Genomic DNA, 7,003 nt, shown 5'->3' with positions numbered 1-7,003 from the left:
GTCGGTATATGTAGTGTCAGTGTCGGTATATGTAGTGTCAGTGTCGGTATATGTAGTGTCAGTGTCGGTATGTGTAGTGTCAGTGTCGGTATATGTAGTGTCAGTATATGTAGTGTCAGTGTCGGTATATGTAGTGTCAGTGTCGGTATATGTAGTGTCAGTGTTGGTATATGTAGTGTCAGTGTCGGTATATGTAGTGTCAGTGCCGGGACGTGTAGTGTCAGTGTCGGTATATGTAGTGTCAGTGTCGGTATATGTAGTGTCAGTGTTGGTATATGTAGTGTCAGTGTCGGTATATGTAGTGTCAGTGTCGGTATATGTAGTGTCAGTGTCGGTATATGTAGTGTCAGTGTTGGTATATGTAGTGTCAGTGTCGGTATATGTAGTGTCAGTGCCGGGACGTGTAGTGTCAGTGTCGGTATATGTAGTGTCAGTGCCGGGACGTGTAGTGTCAGTGTCGGTATGTGTAGTGTCAGTGCCGGGATGTGTAGTGTCAGTGCCGGGACGTGTAGTGTCAGTGTCGGTATATGTAGTGTCAGTGTCGGTATATGTAGTGTCAGTGTCGGTATATGTAGTGTCAGTGTCGGTATATGTAGTGTCAGTGTCGGTATGTGTAGTGTCAGTGTCGGTATATGTAGTGTCAGTGTCGGTATATGTAGTGTCAGTGTCGGTATGTGTAGTGTCAGTGCTGGGACGTGCAGTGCCGGGACGTGTAGTGTCAGTGTCGGTATATGTAGTGTCAGTGTTGGTATATGTAGTGTCAGTGTCGGTATATGTAGTGTCAGTGCCGGGATGTATAGTGTCAGTGCCGGGATGTGTAGTGTCAGTGCTGGAATGTGTAGTGTCAGTGCTGGAATGTGTGGTGTCAGTGCTGGGATGTGTAGTGTCAGTGCCGGGACGTGTAGTGTCAGTGTCGGTATATGTAGTGTCAGTGTCGGTATATGTAGTGTCAGTGTCGGTATGTGTAGTGTCAGTGTCGGTATGTGTAGTGTCAGTGTCGGTATATGTAGTGTCAGTGTTGGTATATGTAGTGTCAGTGTCGGTATATGTAGTGTCAGTGTCGGTATATGTAGTGTCAGTGTCGGTATATGTAGTGTCAGTGTCGGTATATGTAGTGTCAGTGTCGGTATATGTAGTGTCAGTGTCGGTATATGTAGTGTCAGTGTCGGTATGTGTAGTGTCAGTGCTGGGACGTGCAGTGCCGGGACGTGTAGTGTCAGTGTCGGTATATGTAGTGTCAGTGTCGGTATATGTAGTGTCAGTGCTGGGACGTGCAGTGCCGGGACGTGTAGTGTCAGTGTCGGTATATGTAGTGTCAGTGTCGGTATATGTAGTGTCAGTGTCGGTATATGTAGTGTCAGTGTCGGTATGTGTAGTGTCAGTGTCGGTATATGTAGTGTCAGTGTCGGTATATGTAGTGTCTGTGTCGGTATATGTAGTGTCAGTGTCGGTATATGTAGTGTCAGTGTCGGTATGTGTAGTGTCAGTGTCGGTATATGTAGTGTCAGTGTCGGTATATGTAGTGTCAGTGTCGGTATGTGTAGTGTCAGTGCTGGGACGTGCAGTGCCGGGACGTGTAGTGTCAGTGTCGGTATATGTAGTGTCAGTGCTGGGACGTGCAGTGCCGGGACGTGTAGTGTCAGTGTCGGTATATGTAGTGTCAGTGTCGGTATATGTAGTGTCAGTGTTGGTATATGTAGTGTCAGTGTCGGTATGTGTAGTGTCAGTGTCGGTATGTGTAGTGTCAGTGTCGGTATGTGTAGTGTCAGTGTCGGTATGTGTAGTGTCAGTGTCGGTATATGTAGTGTCAGTGTCGGTATATGTAGTGTCAGTGTCGGTATATGTAGTGTCAGTGTCGGTATATGTAGTGTCAGTGTCGGTATATGTAGTGTCAGTGTCGGTATATGTAGTGTCAGTGTCGGTATATGTAGTGTCAGTGTCGGTATATGTAGTGTCAGTGTCGGTATATGTAGTGTCAGTGTCGGAATATGTAGTGTCAGTGTCGGTATATGTAGTGTCAGTGACGGTATCTGTAGTGTCAGTGTCGGTATATGTAGTGTCAGTGTCGGTATATGTAGTGTCAGTGTCGGTATATGTAGTGTCAGTGCTGGGACGTGTAGTGTCAGTGTCGGTATATGTGGTGCCAGTGCTGGGATGTATAGTGTCAGTGCTGGGATGTGTAGTGTCAGTGTCGGTATATGTAGTGTCAGTGCTGGGATGTGTAGTGTCAGTGCTGGGATGTGTAGTGTCAGTGCTGGGATGTGTAGTGTCAGTGCCAGTATATGTAGTGTCAGTGCTGGGATGTGTGGTGTCAGTGCTGGGACGTATAGTGTCAGTCCTGGGATGTGTAGTGTCAGTGCTGGGATGTGTAGTGTCAGTCAGTGCCAGGATGTGCAGTGTCAGTGCCGGTATATGTAGTGTCAGTGCCGGGACGTGCAGTGTCAGTGCCGGGACGTGTAGTGTCAGTGCCGGGACGTGTAGTGTCAGTTCTGGGACGTGTAGTGTCAGTTCTGGAATGTGTAGTGTCAGTGTCGGTATATGTAGTGTCAGTGCTGGGATGTGTAGTGTCAGTGTTGGTATATGTAGTGTCAGTGCCAGGATGTGTGGTGTCAGTGCTGGGATGTATAGTGTCAGTCAGTGCTGGGATGTGTAGTGTCAGTGCTGGGACGTGCAGTGCCGGGACGTGTAGTGTCAGTGTCGGTATATGTAGTGTCAGTGTCGGTATATGTAGTGTCAGTGTTGGTATATGTAGTGTCAGTGTCGGTATATGTAGTGTCAGTGTCGGTATATGTAGTGTCAGTGTCGGTATATGTAGTGTCAGTGTTGGTATATGTAGTGTCAGTGTCGGTATGTGTAGTGTCAGTGTCGGTATATGTAGTGTCAGTGTCGGTATATGTAGTGTCAGTGTTGGTATATGTAGTGTCAGTGTCGGTATATGTAGTGTCAGTGCTGGGACGTGCAGTGCCGGGATGTGTAGTGTCAGTGTCGGTATATGTAGTGTCAGTGCCGGGACGTGTAGTGTCAGTGCCGGGATGTGTAGTGTCAGTGCTGGGATGTGTGGTGTCAGTGCCGGGACGTGTAGTGTCAGTGCCGGGACGTGTAGTGTCAGTGTCGGTATATGTAGTGTCAGTGTCGGTATATGTAGTGTCAGTGTCGGTATGTGTAGTGTCAGTGCTGGGACGTGCAGTGCCGGGACGTGTAGTGTCAGTGTCGGTATATGTAGTGTCAGTGTCGGTATATGTAGTATCAGTGCTGGGACGTGCAGTGCCGGGACGTGTAGTGTCAGTGTCGGTATATGTAGTGTCAGTGTCGGTATATGTAGTATCAGTGCTGGGACGTGCAGTGCCGGGACGTGTAGTGTCAGTGTTGGTATATGTAGTGTCAGTGTCGGTATGTGTAGTGTCAGTGTCGGTGTATGTAGTTTCAGTGTCGGTATATGTAGTTTCAGTGTCGGTATATGTAGTGTCAGTGTCGGTATATGTAGTGTCAGTGTCGGTATATGTAGTGTCAGTGTCGGTATGTGTAGTGTCAGTGCTGGGACGTGCAGTGCCGGGACGTGTAGTGTCAGTGTCGGTATATGTAGTGTCAGTGCTGGGACGTGCAGTGCCGGGACGTGTAGTGTCAGTGTCGGTATATGTAGTGTCAGTGTCGGTATATGTAGTGTCAGTGTTGGTATATGTAGTGTCAGTGTCGGTATGTGTAGTGTCAGTGTCGGTATGTGTAGTGTCAGTGTCGGTATGTGTAGTGTCAGTGTCGGTATGTGTAGTGTCAGTGTCGGTATATGTAGTGTCAGTGTCGGTATATGTAGTGTCAGTGTCGGTATATGTAGTGTCAGTGTCGGTATATGTAGTGTCAGTGTCGGTATATGTAGTGTCAGTGTCGGTATATGTAGTGTCAGTGTCGGTATATGTAGTGTCAGTGTCGGTATATGTAGTGTCAGTGTCGGTATATGTAGTGTCAGTGTCGGTATATGTAGTGTCAGTGTCGGTATATGTAGTGTCAGTGTTGGTATATGTAGTGTCAGTGCTGGGACGTGTAGTGTCAGTGTCGGTATATGTGGTGTCAGTGCTGGGATGTATAGTGTCAGTGCTGGGATGTGTAGTGTCAGTGTCGGTATATGTAGTGTCAGTGCTGGGATGTGTAGTGTCAGTGCTGGGACGTGTAGTGTCAGTCCTGGGATGTGTAGTGTCAGTGCTGGGATGTGTAGTGTCAGTCAGTGCCAGGATGTGCAGTGTCAGTGCCGGTATATGTAGTGTCAGTGCCGGGACGTGCAGTGTCAGTGCCGGGACGTGCAGTGTCAGTGCCGGGACGTGCAGTGTCAGTGCCGGGACGTGTAGTGTCAGTTCTGGGACGTGTAGTGTCAGTGCTGGGATGTGTAGTGTCAGTGCTGGGATGTGTAGTGTCAGTGCTGGGATGTATAGTGTCAGTGCTGGGATGTGTAGTGTCAGTGTCGGTATATGTGGTGTCAGTGCTGGGATGTATAGTGTCAGTGCTGGGATGTGTAGTGTCAGTGTTGGTATATGTAGTGTCAGTGTTGGTATATGTAGTGTCAGTGCCGGGATGTATAGTGTCAGTGCTGGGACGTGTAGTGTCAGTGCTGGGATGTGTAGTGTCAGTGCTGGGACGTGTAGTGTCAGTGCTGGGACGTGTAGTGTCAGTGCCAGTATATGTAGTGTCAGTGCTGGGATGTGTGGTGTCAGTGCTGGGATGTGTAGTGTCAGTGCTGGGATGTGTGGTGTCAGTGCTGGGATGTGTAGTGTCAGTGCCGGTATATGTAGTGTCAGTGCTGGGATGTGTAGTGTCAGTGCCCGTATATGTAGTGTCAGTGCCGGTATATGTAGTGTCAGTGCCGGTATATGTAGTGTCAGTGCCCGTATATGTAGTGTCAGTGCCCGTATATGTAGTGTCAGTGCCCGTATATGTAGTGTCAGTGCCCGTATATGTAGTGTCAGTGCCGGTATATGTAGTGTCAGTGCTGGGATGTGTAGCGTCAGTGCTGGGATGTGTAGCGTCAGTGCTGGGATGTGTAGTATCAGTGCCGGTGTATGTAGTGTCAGTGCCGGGACTTGTAGTGTCAGTGCCGGGACTTGTAGTGTCAGTGCCGGGACTTGTAGTGTCAGTGCCGGGACGTGTAGTGTCAATGCCGGGACGTGTAGTGTCACTGCTGGGATGTGTAGTGTCACTCCTGGGATGTGTAGTATCAGTGCCAGTATATGTAGTGTCAGTGTCGGTATATGTATTGTCAGTGTTGGTATATGTAGTGTCAGTGTCGGTATATGTAGTGTCAGTGTTGTTATATGTAGTGTCAGTGCTGGGATGTGTGGTGTCAGTGTCGGTATGTGTAGTGTCAGTGCTGGGATGTGCAGTGTCAGTGTCGGTATATGTAGTGTCAGTGTTGGTATATGTAGTGTCAGTGCTAGGATGTGCAGTGTCAGTGTCGGTATATGTAGTGTCAGTGTTGGTATATGTAGTGTCAGTGCTGGGATGTGTGGTGTCAGTGCTGGGATGTGTGGTGTCAGTGCTGGGATGTGTAGTGTCAGTGTCGGTATGTGTAGTGTCAGTGTCGGTATATGTAGTGTCAGTGCTGGGATGTGTGGTGTCAGTGTCGGTATATGTAGTGTCAGTGTCGGTATATGTAGTGTCAGTGCTGGGATGTGTGGTGTCAGTGTCGGTATATGTAGTGTCAGTGCTGGGATGTGTAGTGTCAGTGCCAGTATATGTGGTGTCAGTCAGTGCCAGGACGTGTGGTGTTAGTGCTGGGATGTGTAGTGTCAGTGCTGGGATGTGTGGTGTCAGTGCTGGGACGTGTAGTGTCAGTCCTGGGATGTGTATTGTCAGTGCTGGGATGTGTAGTGTCAGTCCTGGGATGTGTAGTGTCAGTCCTGGGATGTGTAGTGTCAGTGCCGGGATGTGCAGTGTCAGTGCCGGTATATGTAGTGTCTCAGTCAGTGCTGGGATGTGTAGTGTCAGTGCCGGGACGTGCAGTGTCAGTGCCGGGACGTGCAGTGTCAGTACCGGGACGTGTAGTGTCAGTTCTGGGATGTGTAGTGTCAGTGCCAGTATATGTAGTGTCAGTGCTGGGATGTGTGGTGTCAGTCAGTGCTGGGATGTGTAGTGTCAGTGCTGGGATGTGTAGTGTCAGTGCCGGTATATGTAGTGTCAGTGCTGGGATGTGTAGTGTCAGTGCTGGGATGTGTAGTGTCAGTGCCCATATATGTAGTGTCAGTGCTGGGATGTGTAGTGTCAGTGCTGGGATGTGTAGTGTCAGTGCTGGGATGTGTAGTGTCAGTGCTGGGATGTATAGTGTCAGTGCTGGGATGTGTAGTGTCAGTGTCGGTATATGTAGTGTCAGTGCTGGGATGTGTAGTGTCAGTGTTGGTATATGTAGTGTCAGTGCTGGGATGTGTAGTGTCAGTGCCGGGACGTGTAGTGTCAGTCCTGGGATGTGTAGTGTCAGTGCTGGGATGTGTAGTGTCAGTCAGTGCCAGGATGTGCAGTGTCAGTGCCGGTATATGTAGTGTCAGTGCCGGGACGTGCAGTGTCAGTGCCGGGACGTGTAGTGTCAGTGCTGGGATGTATAGTGTCAGTGCTGGGATGTTTAGTGTCAGTGTTGGTATATGTAGTGTCAGTGTTGGTATATGTAGTGTCAGTGTTGGTATATGTAGTGTCAGTGCCGGGATGTATAGTGTCAGTGCTGGGACGTGTAGTGTCAGTGCTGGGACGTGTAGTGTCAGTGCTGGGACGTGTAGTGTCAGTGCTGGGACGTGTAGTGTCAGTGCCAGTATATGTAGTGTCAGTGCTGGGATGTGTGGTGTCAGTGCTGGGATGTGTAGTGTCAGTGCCGGTATATGTAGTGTCAGTGCTGGGATGTGTAGTGTCAGTGCCCGTATATGTAGTGTCAGTGCCCGTATATGTAGTGTCAGTGCCCGTATATGTAGTGTCAGTGCCCGTATATGTAGTGTCAGTGCCCGTATATGTAGTGTCAGTGCCCGTATATGTAGTG

Source organism: Phyllobates terribilis, unplaced genomic scaffold (assembly GCF_046119375.1).
Source record: "Phyllobates terribilis strain yellow unplaced genomic scaffold, ASM4611937v1 Scaffold_12__6_contigs__length_324123572, whole genome shotgun sequence".
NCBI lineage: Eukaryota > Metazoa > Chordata > Amphibia > Anura > Dendrobatidae > Phyllobates > Phyllobates terribilis.
This window is presented reverse-complemented; position numbering follows the sequence as displayed.